The sequence below is a fragment of the Strix uralensis genome, chromosome 5 (genome assembly GCF_047716275.1).
Source record: "Strix uralensis isolate ZFMK-TIS-50842 chromosome 5, bStrUra1, whole genome shotgun sequence".
Taxonomy (NCBI): domain Eukaryota; kingdom Metazoa; phylum Chordata; class Aves; order Strigiformes; family Strigidae; genus Strix; species Strix uralensis.
The window spans coordinates 89678564-89696136 of record NC_133976.1 but is presented as its reverse complement, the minus strand read 5'-3'; the positions used below and the strand labels follow the sequence as shown (position 1 = coordinate 89696136).

At 41.7% G+C, this 17573-nt stretch overlaps 1 protein-coding gene across 3 annotated transcripts in view; it reads right to left on the bottom strand.

Annotated features, from left to right (window-relative positions):
* PACSIN2 (protein kinase C and casein kinase substrate in neurons 2) overlaps positions 1 to 17472 on the bottom strand; it is a 62414-nt gene extending 44942 nt beyond the window's left edge. For 2 of the 3 annotated variants that reach the window (XM_074872182.1, XM_074872185.1), the window contains exons 1-2: positions 17336 to 17472; positions 16505 to 16599 (exon numbers count right to left, since the gene is read on the bottom strand). The gene's annotated coding sequence lies outside the window, so the exon portion shown is untranslated. The remainder of the gene's footprint in view (positions 1 to 16504; positions 16600 to 17335) is intronic. The other variant, XM_074872183.1, reaches the window with a different exon arrangement.
* Between the last annotated feature and the right edge of the window lie 101 nt (positions 17473 to 17573).

The following is a 17573-nucleotide window of genomic DNA, read 5'->3' as shown; positions in this document are numbered from 1 at the left end:
GGAAGAAAAAAAGACATACATAAGATTTTAAAACACTGCAGAAAAAAGCTTAGACAAATAAACGCAACAAAGAAAGTGTGACAAAAATTTATATACAGAATATATTATTTATAATATTTACAAGTAACCATTATCTTTTTCATAACCATACTCTTTTAACATCACAGGTCAAGTCAAGAACATTTCAGCTGAGAACCCCTACAAAACTTAAGTACAGGTGTTTTCCACTTGTGGTTCTGAAGGCTTAAAGCCTTCATGTAATCATCTGATACAAACACCATTAGAAAAAGTAAGCCTGCATATAGGAAATCTCCTAAAACCTCTTCATTTCTTGTTTCTCCACGCCATTTTTCGGTTTTCGTGACTTCAGAATACAGTGGCTTTACTGGAGGAGCAAGCACTCTCCCTTCAGCTCCTCCCATAAACCAGAGGCAAATGGGATCTGCCCAAATAGGAAAGCACACCAGAGCCAGGACACTTTAGGCTGACAAAAGCCCAAGTGGACTCACAGAGCTAATGTCAGCCCTAGTAATAACCAGCACCACGGTAACTCCTCAGTCATTCAGTGTAAGCTCTCTTGGGAAGACCAGAAGTTTCTCTAACCCACTAAGAGAAGCCCTCCAGTAACTACAGCTATGATCCTGGTAACATTTGTTTTTAATAAAGCAGCTCAACAGCTGAAGAGTCATCATCACAAGTCACCTTCACACAACCCTGCCAGCTCTCGGACCACTGTTGTTTTAAAGCATGATCAACTGTCCTTACCCTTAGCTTAAGGGTACAAAGCACTCAAAAGAACAAAGTAATTTAAAATATATTTTTAAAATACACTTTGGGGGTGTATACTTTGATATCCTAAGCTTATTTCAGAACATGCAAAGAAGAGTTTCAGACATATGTACAACTCAAAAAAAGAACACTAAAAGCATTAAAGATATATGGCGAGTCTAGCTGTAAGGTTCTCCTTGCCACTGAGTATTATTAACCTCTGGTACAACTATCTGAGGGCTCCACACACACATACTGCTGTAGCAAAGTTTCCTTCCTTCTTTTTGTAACAAGGAGGCTATCCTCACAGCAGAAGTAGGAATGCTAATATTTGTTTAACTTGAAATTCAGTTTATACTGAAAGAACTTGCGCAACTGTCCATACCTGAAAGATAAAATAACAACTGCCTCACTGAGGCAAAACATCTGTATATTTGATGCATCAGAGCCACCCCAAAAAAAGAAAAATGGGTACTACTTAAAAGATAATTTATTTTACATCTAAAAGACCAGCATTAGTAAAGAATGTGCTCTATAGACTAATCAAGAGCTTAATAACCTTAAGTTGATTCCTTAGACAATGTGCATTTGTTCTGCACCTTGCAATTTATGAAACTGAAAATTAAATTCTGTCCAACAAATTGCCTATTTTTTCCCCTTGTAACTGCTACAAAGAATTTGAATATTCAGTAAGTTTCATAGAAAAAGAAACAGTTTTATTACTTAGTTTACATTTGCCACACTATCTTAATAAGCCTGTAGCCATAATTCCAACTCAGAATGCCAATTTGAAAACAAAGGCGGCAAATGTTTCTTGATCCCTTCATGGACTGGTAACACTTCTGCATTGGAAATGTTTTGCTCCACTGGACTCAATCAATGAGACAGTTAACTGTGACAGAGGACAGTCTACCAGACTTTGTTTTCAACAGGAAAGAAATCCCCTTTATTTTCTGGGAAGCTAAAGGAAAGATCTATTCACATTTTTAACGTTAGATTTTATGGGAAGTCAATGTAATAATGGATTAGATTGGTGAAAGATGAGGATGATAGTGAGGGTCACAGGGATCCTCAAACCAGATCAAGTCCTTGGAGTTGATGAGGCCGGACTACTCAATATGTCAAGTAGGTCTTCAAAGAGTGTTCAATAGCCACACTTTGCTACAGCAACCAGATTCTGTAAGAAATATTTCAGCTGAGTATTTGTCATTTTATAATGATCACAGAACAGCCAAGGTTGGAGAGGACCTCAAAAGATCATCCAGTCCAACATCTAATGGGAAAGGGAGCCTAGATGAGATTATTTAGCACCCTGTCCAGCTGCATCTTGAAAACCTCCAGCAATGGGGACACTACAATCGGTATCTCTCAGTTCACAAGACATCCTCCATCGTTCACCTTCCAAAAGACAAGAGCTGGATCACTACCACAAGAGCACCGCTCTCACAGCCAGTTACATTTCATTTGCTTGTTTGCCTCCTGCACACACACACACAACTGCAGTCTATTTTTCTTTTTTTCTTATGCTACAGTAGAAGGCTATACAGTTGAATCTTGCAGCCAAAGCCATTAACTAATCCTTTAACTATGAATTCTAATACCTGAAGAAAAACTTCATGGTAACATACTGTTTCTGGTACAACACAGAAAATTTAAGCCATACCCAATTCATATAATGATATAGGTTTTCCATTACAGTCCATTTTGCATAACGTAAATTGCAAATACACAACTAACAGCTTGAAAGAACACTTATTTGGTACACAAATACTCAACAAAATAATCTTTGTCCTGGGTTTGTAACATGTAACTGTCTGTTTCTTATCATACGAATATACTTTTATCATAACATCCATTGGCATGAGGTTTGTTTTCTTTCTTACCCCCTCACTGAATTTGCATTGTTATCTCATATTACCCTCACACAATTATTAATTATTCAATTATCTGATCTTGTGCTTAGTGCTGCTGAGAGCACAGGCAATCCAATATTACAGTTCTCAATGCAGATCACAAGAATGTGAAGTCAGTAGTGATCAATGACCAGCTACGTTCCCGAGAGATAAAGCTCTAAACCCAAAATATTTCAGTCTTGCCTTTCTACCACCGACACCTAAAACCCCTTTCAAAGGAAGGCAACTATTGTTTCAGAAATATTTATGTGTTTATTCTTATTTTTACACAAATTGAAGATTCTAATGACACCAAGCCAGGCTGAGTCTAGCCAACATTTTGTTAGAATATAGCATCCATCTGTAGTTCAGCTCTGAGAGCTTTTTGGAACAGAAGCTACAGTAGTTGACACACAGAACTGCTGGTTTTCATTCTGAGGTTCCAAATAACAATGCCTGGTACTAACCAGAACAATTTACAATTGCAGCACAAGAAGTGTTATGTGATACCAGAAGAGTCCTACGGGTTTTTCTGAGTTCTCCCTGGTTGCTTGTATGAGAATATATGAACTATATACCTACAGTATAGATCAAATAAAGAAGTTTCTAAAGATAGCCTTTTCAACTTAAAAATAGTGCAGCAGCAAAGAAGGCTATTTGAACAGGTTTAGTGCTGACTCACAGCTTTGACTAGTCCTAGCAAAATTAAGACTGAAGCTAGTTTTACTAACTCTGCATGGTTCCAATTGACAGCCGTAAATCAAAACGCAACACTGCTGTCCATTTTCTAGTGTCTGGGAAAGATAAAAGTCAATAGAAGCTAGCACCCACAGAGGTAGGGTAGGTAGAAAGGAGGAAAAAAAAAAGTCATACTAATGTCACTGACACAAAGTCACCAGAACACAAGGCTATAGAAAGGGTCTTTTAGCTGTGTGAAAAACTTCTGTCTCAAGGTCCAAGATGTGCAAGTACAAATCCAGCACTTTTGCCTATAAGATAAAGGCACTGAAAGCTTATACAAATTCTGAAAATCTCTAAACTCATCTTCTACAGTCCTCTAGTTAGGGTATTTCAATAGTAATATTCCAAGAATTTCTTCAATAATTTCAGAATCTGGATGCAAGCTACCATCAGAATTCATTCAGCTTAACACACATAACCAGGAATTCTATATAGAGTTTTAAATTCTAGACAAAATCAGAAGAAATCCAATAACAAATTAAGTGGATTTTCAAGTAACTTTTCACTTGCTTCAATATTTAGGTTTCAGTAGGCTAGCTTTAGACAAAACTTTAAGTTGTTCCATTTTCATTTTATGCATTTGACATATGTATGCCAAATTCCTACTTGTACTTGTCTTTCACCGAAAATAATGATTTTTTTTTTCTTAAAACTTTCATAAAGAGTTAGCCAACTGGGAAACAAGATTTTTAAATGTCTTTTTAAGCTTATGTAGTTAGATTTCCAGCATCCCTTTTAGTATTCACAGCTACAAAAACAGTTATGCACTTGAAATTGGGTGATGGCGAAATCCGCGGAAGACATGACTTGCATTCCTTCCTCTTTAGGGCAGATACTATACCCAGATTGAGATTTTTCACAGTACTCCAAATTTAAACATGCACACTGACTCTGATGTAAATGGCTAGGTGCAATATGTTGTTCTTTGCACACTGCAAAAATTCCCATGAGCCAACACAGCTGCATAACTAGAGAAGGTGGCTCAAATTTAATTCATTCTGGAAGATAGAGCCATGCTCTGAAGAACAATGCAGAGAAGAGATTCCTGGAGGATGGTAGCTCTTTTAAAACAAATTCAGACACATGCATCTTCTTATTTATTATATAAATTAATAGGACAGGCAGCAACGAACGCTCAACAGGTATGAGGTAGTGGTCCTCGTTCAGAAATTTTAGGATAAATAGGTAAACAATGGATACAGCCTTAATACTCCTGATACGGGGAGGGGCGCACGCCTGGGAAGAGTCAACCACAACCTCATTCACACACACCCCCAAACCATCAGCAGCCCCACATCAATTGTCTAATACTAAAAAAACCAAAAAAAACCCCCAAACTGGAAGGGTCATAACACCAGTGACAAAACAATTTAACAATATCTGTAAGTTTTACCTTGCTGATTTCTCCCCATTTGCAGAGCTAAACACTGCCCAAGTCCACTGCTGTTGCATTACAGTGTTTCAGAAGATTTTTATACAAGCTTCTTTTCTGAAATGAGATTACATAACTTTGCTCTCTAAGTGTTCACTGCAATAAAAATTGGAAGATTCATGTGATACATATTTCCTTGACAAATTCAAACCACATTTTTAGAGAAGCATGTATAAAAATCTTCAGCTTTAAAGAGCCAATTTGTACAACAGCTTTTCACAGTATTTTTCTTACCTAATAAATTGCATTCCAGTGAGTATGCTAGCCAAATTAGATATTGTACACATCCATGAAAATTAAAAATGTCATAGAAGCTTTATAAACTTCACAGGTGAACTACTAACATCACTCACAACTCAGACAAATAATCTCAAAAGACATCATACTGGGACAGCATTATTCCCTCAAAAATTGTAGTATTTTATCCATATGTATGAAATGTGAAATAAACACTGCAAATGCAAATACATAAAAGGTGCGCAATGAAAATACCTTTAGATGTACTTGAAAACATCAAAACCTACTCAACTCCTTCCATATTTCCTTGTTATCCAGTAAGATCTCTCAGAAACAGCATAAAACCTGATAAAATTACTGTAAAGCTCGTACTTTTGTTCAGCAATACGTTGGCAGACATTACACGCTAAATTTAGCACAGTTTATCCTTGATTACACAAAGGAAAGTGTTTCTGCAATACCTAATAACATGTAGAAGCAAAGGTGCTTCCTATCTAGCCTCTTTTGCAAGAAAGAGAAGGACGGAAAAAAGGCAGAAATACCAAAGATCTGCAATTGCAGTTTTAGTTTCTCTACAGGGCTGGTAAAAAACCCCAGCTAACTGGGTGGAGAAAGTAAGACTACATCATATTTTATTAGACTGATCAAAATCTAAAGCAAATAAGCTATAGGTTGTCTTGCATAACCTAAAATAAATCCAGAATTAATGTATGATAGTTGGTTTATCTATTCGGATGTATCAGTTACTGAGTTGCTCATCACTGACTTGACAGTGATTAAAATTGCACAGCACAGATTTTACTCATGATAGCCATACAACTGACAGGATTCACATTCTACCAGAAACTATGTAACAGCCTGATCTAAACCGAGTGCTAAAAATACAGTAATTAGATACAGACTAGACCCACACATCCTTCTCTGATACAGGGATACTACAAACTAAAGGAGAGGCAGCTGCTTCAATGCGACTTTGGACAAAGGATTTCTTAGCCAAATTCAAACCAATTTTAAGATCAAATCTCATTTCACATCAGTTTTAAGGTTCACCTACAGATCCTTTAAAACTATATGGATTGCTCTTTAATCTCCTCATATTTCTCTTTAGGAACATAAATAACAGATTTGGGCCTGCCTCAATGAATAGACAAGACATTCATGATATCCAGTGAGTGAACTTTCACCTTTCCCAGTGCAGAGAACAATTAAAGAAAGAAAAGCACTAAGTGTGTTCTGCAATACTGCTCAGTCTGCTTTCTGGGAAAGACGTTCTCTGCTAGCGGATCTGGGCACTTGCTTCAAACACACCTCAGGTGGAACAGCGCTTTGCTGAGAACAGCCAAGAAAGCAGCCTGGGCTGTATCACAGAACAAAAGTAACAGGAGGATCCAACCAATTCTATTCAATTATTTTTGTGGGAGGAAAAAAAAAAGAAAAAAATAACACAAAACCCCCAAACAGGTTACAATAAGGTAGGAAAGTAGTTTTTCCAGTTTAAGAAATAAGAGAGCTGGCATGGGTTTTGTGTATACCTAGATTTTTCCCTCATAAAAAAAAAGACTGACATTCTAAAAAACCACTTGATTCTTTCCACAAGATTAACTCAATTTTGGAAATTAAATATTGAGTTGGAATTCAAAGTTAGTTCTTCAAAACCTCGTTTAACAATAAAGTGTTAATAGATTAAATCTTCTGATAGGAGTTTCAAAAAATTATTTAGCAACCACTTTTTTTAAAAAATACAGTATTTCATTACATAAGAACATATATTAGTGTTACACATCAGAAACATCTAAGTTACTTACAAGTGAGTATTCTAGAATTCAAAAGGCAAAGACTTATCTCCTTTCTATCTGGATCTTGCTCAATTTGAAAAGTTATTTCAATTCTGTCTTCTGGTCCTTCCACACTAAAATATCTTAAGCAAAAATTCAAGAAAAACACAGCAAGTTCACCTTTAAATTTATAAATTCAATACCATTTGATACTTATTACCTATTCAGCCATGCATTTAAAATTTGTAAAAATCAATAAACTCAAGTTTAAGCACATCTTCAACTCATTTAAATAGTTTCAGAGTACAGTCTCTGGGCAGTAAGTGTTAAATCTTTCCCAGCAGTATTTGAGCAGCTCAGGTAGCACAGCTTCAGCTGCTAGGATGAGCAACACTGGTGCATTTACATACACTCCATTTTCCTTACTTTATTACATCCTGACCATCTTTGGCATACATGGGGTTATAAAAGCACTTACACAAAGGCTTCTTTACATCCAATATTCACTTTACAGCTCAACTTTATAGACATTATTCCCTGTACTGCTTATCTCAATACCCAACCTGATTACTTTATTATGGTATAAATCTGTTCCACCACCAAAGCTTGACCCGGTCCTCTCCCACGTCCCCAGTCGCTCCTCCTGCCCCATCCCCATGCTATCGATTCTATTCAGAAAGCCACGTGCTAAGCTTTAGCCACCTTAAAATTACTCTGCCAAAACGAAAAAGTTTCTTGCTGGCCCAGGGAACCAACTCTGGTCACAGCACAGCCACATAAACAGAGCCAACACAGAGCACATAGCCAGAACAAACAGCTGGGCACCAGGGAAAGAACCTGATTGCCCGTTTTAGTAGCAACACAAACGGTCACTGGTTTTGAAGTTATTTGCCTTATCACTGCGAGCAGAAGTGGCAACAAGTTTCTGAGCTAGTTTAACAAGTTACAAGTTGTTATGCTAACAAAAGGAATAAGCAAGTACACATACCACAAAAGATACTTTTCAGAAATATGAGACCCTGAAAGACAGGCAAAAAGATATTTTCATTGTTTATGTGTGGTAGGCACACAAGTAAGAGATTAGATTTTTGCATTTGGAAACATAAATCGAGTCCATTTAATATCACTGAAACCTCACTGTACAAGTCACATGACTGAACAAGATTAAGTGGTCAAGAGAGGAGTGGTGACACTTCTGCAATAATATTCATTACTCATTTGAATTATTAACTACTTCCAAGAACACGAACACTCCACAGACATTCTGGAACACCTGCCCATAGCTCATGTACCACATGGGCACTAACGGGATCTGCCAGAGAGGCTGGAGCACACCAAACACAGCGCGGCCGGCTCCTCGCGCCGCGAGCTGCTGGAGGGGGACAACGCCGCGTCACGGTGGGGCCCTACGGCCCCGCTGACATGTGTGCCATGTTTCACCTTCCCAATTCTAAAACTGGCCTGGAATTTCGCATACATTATAGGTGACGATGCCCTGACCCAAAGAGCACATGGCATTGAACATGAAGGAACTCCACCTATACTGTAGCTTGAAAGAGAATGGACGACAGAGCTAGAAGAAGTGACCACCTGCACACCCGTCCTGAGCTGACTCAGACCATTCCCAGCTTCACCTGAGAAGACTCAGATTCGGCAATCTGATAAAATAACATTACTTTATCACACAAGAATACCGGGGGAATCACACATGATTTTTTAATAGCTGTCCTCAAAGACACATGAAGAAAACAAAGTAGCTACAGAAATAGTTACACACCAAGTGGAATAGAAGGGAAGTACCTGATACCAAATGTAACAAAAGCTAGGAATGATGAAAGCAGAAAGAATACAGAAACAGTTGTAGTGGTAGACCTCAAATATACTCAAGTCTCCTTTATTGTACAAAAACCTTAGCAACAATGCTATCGTTCATAAGGTATCAGCATTTTAACGTAGCAACAGAGGCAGAGGATCTGTGAATGCTGACAAACACCATATTTGAGCGGTATGATTATTAGCCCTCAAATCAGATATCAAAAGGGCTTAGGAGTCCAAACCAGCATGTGCAAATTAGCTTTTGTTCAAGAATTTTAAAATATCATTTGGGAGGCTCTAGGTCCTGAACTTTTAAGAAGTTCGGAATAATGGGGAAGTTCCAGAAGACTAGAGAAAAACTGATGTCATACAAGCATTTTAAAAGGGACATGGTTAGTTCACTAAAGACACATCAATCAAAATGGAGCAAGTAAGATTCCACTTGAGCATAACAAATTGATAATTATTATTATAGGAGAAAATAAAAATTAATACAACCAACTTCTTAACAGGGTCTTCTTTCTATGAGGTCACCATCCTGAGCAATAATGACCGTGCTGAGGACATTCAACTTGCTATCACAAGGTATTCAGATTAAGATCCAGAATGATACAAGCTCAGTCTGATATTACATTTATTTTAAGCTCTCAGAGTCAAGCAATACTATGAAGGAGGACATGTCCACTAAGCTACCACTAAGCTATTTACCATTATTATCGGTGACCTCAAAAAAGATTAGGAATCATGACTGACCTACTGCACAGCTGATTTAAGAAAAAGCCTGAGGAGATAGTAAATAACAGAGAATCCAGTGCTGATAAACCTATTTGGATATTTTGCCAAAATGAGCACAAGCTAAACATGCTAGTTTGGAATTCACATTGGACTGTACCAAGACAAAGTTTAATCTTCCTATCTCATCAAAATGGCCTAATATTTTAAGCATCAATTTTGAAGAATTCTGAAATGGAGGGGAATACTCAGTTGGATGCACTCAATGAATTGTAGGATATAAACAAAGCGCTGTGAGGTAGGCAGCTGGAAGGATATATTATCTGACTATATATCAGAGAACACCCGGTTTCAGACAGCAGGACTAACTAGCCAACTGGGCAACTAACAGGGCTGTGGTGAACTCTACATCCACTCTCTCTCAATGGGAAGTCTCCTTTGTGGCTGTATCAAATTCCAACAGGGATTCATTCACAGAAGTCCCATGGCCTGTCTTTTTCACATAAAACCAGATTACAAACGGTTCCTTCCTGGATTAAAATCTATTAATCATTCCTTTGCATTTGTACTGTGTACTATTAGCAAATGGATAACCAAACAACTTTAACATTTTAAGAGCAGCAGCGATTAAATCTGTTTGTACAAAAGATCATCTCTTTAAATGTTTATAGAATATCAATGCATGATCCACAGATTAAAAAGTGCCTATTCATTAAAGTCATCTCCAAAACATGCTCCTGAAGATACAACCAAAACTGCAAGAAAAGATCATGAAGAAACAGAAGAATAGGAAGTTAATTCTAAATTTGTAAGTTTACCTATCCTGCAGGCAATGAGTGGGGTACATCTCATTACATCCCAAAAAAAAAAAATCTGCATCAAATCATCACATGTATTAAACCAAAAGGCATAACTTCTGGTATAATACAACTGCCATCAAATTCACTGTTAGGCCCATGTATTGGGTCTGCGTGGCCAGGTTTTGGTAGCAGGGGGGCTACAGGGGTGGCTCCTGTGAGAAGCTGCTCTATGGCAGAGCCAACACCAGCGGCTCCAAGACGGACCCGCCGCTGGCCATCATCGATGGTGGCAGCACCCCTGGGATAACTCTGCAACCACAGCGGAGCGAGCAGCGAGGGTATGTGAGAAACAACTCTGCAGGCACCAAGGGCAGGGGAGGAGGAAGGAGAGGAGGCGCTCCAGATGCCGGAGCAGAGATTCCCCTGCAGCCCAGAGGGAACCTCACGCCGGAGCAGGGGGATGTGCCCAAAGGGGCTGTGACCCCGTGGGAAGCCCAGGCTGGAGCAGGCTCCTGGCAGGACCTGTGGGCCCGTGGAGAGAGGAGCCCAGGCTGGAGCAGGTTTGCTGGCGGGACTTGTGATCCTGTGGGGGACCCACGCTGGAGCAGTCTGTGAGGAACTGCAGCCCATGGGAGGGACCCACGCTGGAGAAGTTCGTGGAGGACTGTCTGCTGTGGGAGGAACCCCACGCTGGAGCAGGGAAGAGTGTGAGGAGTCCTCCCCCTGAGGAGGAAGGACAGAGGCGACAGATGATGAACTGACCACAACCCCCATCCCTGCACCCCTGAGGGCAAGGAGGTAGAGAAAAATCGGGAGTAAAGTTGAGCCCAGGAAGAAGGGAGGGGTGGGGGAAAGGTGTTTTAAGATTTGATTTTATTTCTCACTACCCTGCTCTGATTTGATTGGCAAGAAATTAATTTCCTTGAGTCGAGGCTGCTTTGCCTGTGACTAACTGGTGAGTGACCTCCCTGTCCTTATCTCAATCCAGGAGACGTCCAGCCAGGGTCAGCCCACCACAGGACTCTGTTCACTTAAGACAGCATGAAAGTTTGCTTTGGGAAGTGGCACTATGAATCACAGGTTATTGGTTGATCACACTTTATCAATATCTGCTGGTTGTTCCTACTTTCAATTGAACCAGCTTTCAAAACAAGACAAAAACCTCAAGTCAAAGCAAGAATGACTTGCAGCCCTATAACAGTTTGCTGGCTCAAAAAAACCCTGCTAGTAGAAAGCAGAATGGCAGTAAAACATACTCAACTTGGTGTAAACCAACAGAAACACTAGTGGCCTACCGTAATAGTGGACCAATACAAATCATCAGTGAGAAGGCAATACTCCCAGCTGTGGGCATACGAGTTTAAGAAATTTAATTGCCCAAAAGAGGAACAGCCAACCACTCGATTTATTTCTCACTGTATTTGAAAGACACAAGGCTGACAGCATTCTTCATATGAAGTTCTCTCCTAACACAAATTAAAGAAAAGTTGTTTAAAGGAAAAGTTTCAGTTCTCACATGTAAAACAGCGCTCCCATTCTGGAATGGAACCATCACCTCAACCCAGCAAGAACTTGGGAATAATTCCCTTCACTTAAGTTCACCCTAGAGCTTAACCAACCTGTTCAATGGCTCCTTCAGGTTAAGCACAATTATATGTTGACTAGATAGCAGATTACTTAGATGGGTTACATTATTTCAGGTAAATGACAAAACAATAAAAGTTTTGAAGCTTTTATCTGTAACTATTAAGGGACAGAGAGAACCTGGAGACTTTGGAAAAAAATGCTGTTAAAAATATTATGCAAGGACTGTGGAAGTAAGTGTGCTGACAAGCTGATGCTGTATCCATGTGGTTCCCTTCAACACAAAGGGTTGCTTTAACATACCCAGACCTGTTTGTTATAGATTTATCATTTGTCCTGACAAGAAGGCAGCGTTGTTCCACTCAGCAGTGACCCAGGTATCTGTCAATTTGCCAAGAAAGCCTCTATTAAGGGAGAGGATCAGAGGCCTAAATCGAACTAAAGATGTCCCGTTTGTCCTATGAGTCATGGCAGATCATTTACTGAAATCCGTACTTCACGTTCCCCCTTTTAAGAAGGGCGCATTAAGCATATTCACCCCGCACCCTTTATTTGACCTATTAAGTCAGAAATTTAAAAAAACCCAACACACACACGAAACACAGGAACTTAAAAGAACAGTGAAGTATGGCTGTGCATCTGCTACTGAGAACAAATAAAATTCTTATTTCAGTATTCATCTACCATTGCTGTGCTAAGTAAGAAGTTCTATGCAGTCGGTTTTGGAACCCAGAACCCCTGGCTACGCTCAGGACGAGTCTGAGCTGCCAGGTACAAGAACTCTGCCAGTCCTTCCGGAGCTCAGTCAACACACACCTCTTGTTGTTACAGCCATCAGCTAGCAAGGCAGCAGCCTGATAGGCAGGGGAGATTAACTTACCATACATAACCAGGTTTATGAGTCCTATTTGGGCTACTCATGTACAAAGACAAATAACAACAAAACAGAAAGAGTATCACACTTTTGCAAAAGCCCGCTTCATAACAAAGATTACAGGAACACCAGTCATCCAGTTTCAATACTAGTAAACAACCTGCTACTTTATAATCAAAAGCCAAGAGTTTGCAAGTGTATCAGGATTCTGTGATACATAAATCACAACAGGCATGAGAAGATATTTAAAACGCACACTGGTGAACTCCTCCGAGTTCAGCGTCACTTCAAACCTGCGTGGCACCCATTCTCAGGGCATCCACTATGTCACATCTATAAGTTTATCTCAAAATATTTCACAAAATCCAGCCTTTATGGTTTCAGTAAAGATGTTTGAAACAAATCTTTAATAACATGATTTGACAGGCTGTTCTTACCCTCTCCATTTTTGCCGTTATACTGTAGTCTGGTTTATTATTCACTGAATTAGAGTATATGATAAAAGGCAAAGAAGCCTGTTTAAAATTTTTGGTCTGTAGATGCCTTGGAATTAATTATTGACATAAAGCGGAGTCCTGCACAATCAAAAAGGGTTAATAACATGCATTGGCCTGAAAACAAACAATGCAAGATACAGGTTTCCAACACTGTCAAAAGATTTACAACATGTTGTGTAAGCCAGGACAGTTTTTAAATATTTGCATATTCTAAAAAGTTGAACCAAACCACATCATTTACAGCCTCCTTCTTGCTTCAGAGCTCACTACTGTGCTGTATTACAATATCCATGCTAGCTCTATTCCTATTTACTAATTAGGGCTGGGTACCTTCTCAAATATTGACACATCCTGTCCACCAAGATTCACAGGACGCTACCAACATGCACCAGCTGACAGTGGCTCAAGCAGAACTGCTCACACTCCAAGGAGCACACATCAAGGCAGAGTCTAGGCCAACACCATTAGAGAAATTTTGACTGTTCCCTTCCCCCAAGCAAGGTACCTTGCAGGATAGCACGTAAAGGAATGACATTCAAGCCTCATGACAAATTCGACTATGGCTGTGGACTGGGAACCAACCCCGGGATACAACTGCCTTCCTACTATGGACCTCGGTTATTCTTGCCAGCCCCCAGGTAACAGTCCTGTTAAGTGCACTGCTCTATTCAACCACGGGCTCAGAATGCTCAGCTGCATTTAGCTCGGTACAGTTACATCACTGTTATTTCCTGCTTTCTTCCTTTCCATGTCCTGAGAACAATTCATCATTACATTAAGTCAAGCCAAAAATCAGCAACTAGGTTTAGTTGAAAGGAACACCGCCACTTCTTGAAGTTTTATGGATTAACACAGAATTTGAATTAAATCCTGTGTTACAACAAAGTTGTTCATCTTGCAGATTAGTCTTCGAGCATTAGAGACTTCATTCCAGGTCTCAGGCAATGAGTAAGTCATTAAATCTTAGAATTTCTTTTAAAAAGCAGAGGTTGCAAGAACCAAAACACAACTCCAATGTATTAGTTTACATATATGTTTAAACAAATTATTAAAAAACCCTTTAATCTGCATCTACCATTCTCCTGGCTTACTGTACGAGAAGATGCAACTTTTTCCAGGACCTGCCACTCCACACGGAGAAAACCATGCCCCATCTCAGAAGCAGAAAGCTACCTTTTAGCTGATCTGTCTTACTCCCACAGATTCATACAAGCACAGGCAATTCCTGACTAGCAGCACCACTAAGCATTTTATCCTTTGCCATTCCTGTGACAAGCACACAAGTCTCTTGTCTTGCATTTACAGGCTACCAATTCAAGTCACAGCAACCTTTAGGCTCATTTTAACCACGACCAGGGAAGCACAGAATTGACATAAGGACATCTTTGAGTAGCTCACTCAGCTCTGGAGAAGGAAAAGGTACCCATATGGTGTATAAACAGACCACGAGAACAAAACTTCTCATGCCTAACACTAAATCATCCAAACATGTCACCTGGTAAAAATAACAGCTTCACAATACTGATTTCAAACCAACACTCAAGGGCCCCGATACAACAAAAGAAAGCAGACATCTACCCGTTAGAAAAATATATCGTCTAGGTATTTTCTGAAAGTATTACTTCAAACAGTCATAGATCAAAATGTTGCCCAGAATATCACTGCACAGTCAGAAAACCTTGTCACTATAATGGTATTTCAAATACTAAAGGAATAAAAAAAATTAGAAAAATACAATTAAATATACACTACAAAGTAAATTGAAGTTTTTGTTCGAGATGACTGTGGAATATAAAAACTCTATCATAAACCTATGACAGTTAAAAAAAAAGTTGAAGAACACTTCAGACCATCCACAAAGATACATACAGCTAACAGACCATCCACAAAGACACGTACAGCTAGCATCAAGCCCAGCAATCATAAATGCTATCTAATTTGTTGGTTTGATATTAACTACTGCATCCACTTGCAGCACAGCCTCCTCAAAATGAGAGCAAACACATTCAGGAAAAAAAAAAAATTCCAGACCAGTTTTGCCTAACCACCATTAATAAACTATTTCATCGCTAACTACAGCTGAGCTTCCTTTTAGCACTGATATTGTAGCTTGATGTGTGGTATGCAGCTTAACCCCCGGGGCAGTTTTTAATGTTTATTCTAGCAGGGCACTGCACAACACACAGACCCTGAGCCAAAGAAACTGACTGTAGAGCTGTAAACTCTGCACAAGGGGAGTCTGGAGCGCTTGCACACTGAACAGCCACGCCAAGGTTAACGCTATAGAGGGCGAGGTACCACCTCCACTCTGCTCCTGCTTACCTTACCTATGCCGTGGTTTAGTATGATCTGAGGTCTCTCAACGATGCTGCATTGTGCTAATTAGACATGCCTCGTGCACTAATACATGCTATTTAAACTGATTCAGTCATAATTGGCAGAATATAATTCTACAATCTTTGAAGGCGAATTGCAAGTTTGACAAAATATCATTTCAGGCAGGTACAGGTATGAAAGAGCAAGCACATTAGCCCTCGGTGCTAATAAACTTAGTAGTCAAAAACACAATTAAGTTCTTCCCCATCTGAGATACGGTTGGCAAACTGTTTTAGTTACCTCTCACCTTTAAGGAGAAACATGAGTCTTCCCCCCGCCCCGAAGGCAATAAAGCAATGTTTTTTTATTGGTCTCATCACAGACACGGGAGAAAGATCTTTTTGCTGCACTCAACCCAGAATGAAAACTCAGTTGCTTACATAACGCAGTCTTCACTATGACTATTATAATAATGCACTGTTAATGTTTTCACATTTTCAAAGTAGTGGAAAGGTTTTCTTTGGAGAAAGGCTGAACAAACTCTGGAATCAAATACAAATTAGCAGAAGGGAAAAAAATCCCCCCCTGTAGCAAGGGAAAACAGTCTTATGGCAACCTTCCAAGCAGTCCGTTATGTGATTGTGGAGTGCAACAGAAAAAACCAAGCGCCTAGCACATCCGAAGACTCATTTCTTACCCCATTCTGGGTCACATACAAACGATCAAACTTACCGAAATAGGTACAGGAAATGTAAGCAGTGGTGTACTTGTTTTAAATTATCTTAGCTAAGCTACAGTTTTCATCAAGAATGGCTACCAAAAAACCTGAACATTTAAAACCGCAAGATTACATTTAGTTTTCGGGCGTTCAGTTTACAAAGGACAGCATAGGTCACTCGCACCCTCCTGGCTCCCCTTACTGCCAGGGCGAAAGGATGAAGGCTCAGCAGAGCGAGTCTACGGGCTCCTGAGTCACCGCGGCCAGCGGCAGCCAGGAGCGGGGCAGAGGGACACCGCGCGCCGGGCAGCCGCTGTACGTACCGGCCTTCCGCTAACCAGGTAGCCTCGACGCACATAAAGAGACTTCTGTCTCTGACACAGACGTCCCCGTCTGGGAGATGAGGAGATTCTTTCCGCTAGCCAAAAAAGGGAAAGTCAAGAGAGAAGGCGGCAAAGGCAAGACCGAGAAGCCTGACTTCGCTGGGTCATTACCGGTACTCAGGAGGCTGTGAGCGTTTAAAACCTCTCTCACCCCCGCACAAACACCTCCTCCCACCCAGCCGGCATCGTTACCTGTCATCACCCAGGACGCCGGGGGAAAACCCCCAATCGCTCAATCTTAGGTCTCCCTCCTCGCCCTCTTTCCCTCCCCAAAGTCCCGGCACCCCCCACCCCCCCTCTCCGAGGGGGTCACCGAACTTCCCCGAGCAGCGAGCTCTTCCCTCCCGCAGGAACCGAGCCTCCTCACCGCCGCTGGCGTCATCCCCCGCAAGCCCCAGCCCTGCCCTTCCCCGCCCGCCGCCCCGCAAGGAGACCTTCACCTTCACCTCCCCCTTCCCCGCGCCGCCGTACAGGGACCCCCGACACCGCCCGCCCCCCCGCCTCGCCGCAGAGGCGCCGAGCCCCCGCCGGCGCCCACCGGGGCCCTCCCGGCCCGCCGACGGCCCCGCGCGGCCTGACCCCGCCACGGGCGCCGCCGGCCACCGGCCCAAGGACGGCGGCTCGGAGCAGCCGCCCCCGACGTGAGCGCGCCCGCCGGCGGGACCCCGCCGCCCGCCATTCCGCGCCCACCCCCACACGGCTCCGAGCCCCGGCCTCCGCCTTCAAGCCTCTCCCCGAGGGCAGGGCCCCAGGCCACGGTGCCGCCCTCACCTGAAGCGCCGGGAGCTGCCCGTCTGCTGCGCCCACCGGCGGTGAGGGAGGGAAGGGGCTGACGAGACGGCGAGAGAACGCGGAGGGATGCGAGCCCAGCCCCGGCGCTCCACTCCCGCCGCCGCCGCCGCACCGACTGCCGCCCGCCCCGCCCCGCCCTCCGGTGGGCGGGCGCCCAGCCGCCTCCCGATTGGGCGAGGGCGAAGGGCAGGCTCCCGCCCCGCCGCCGCCCATTGGC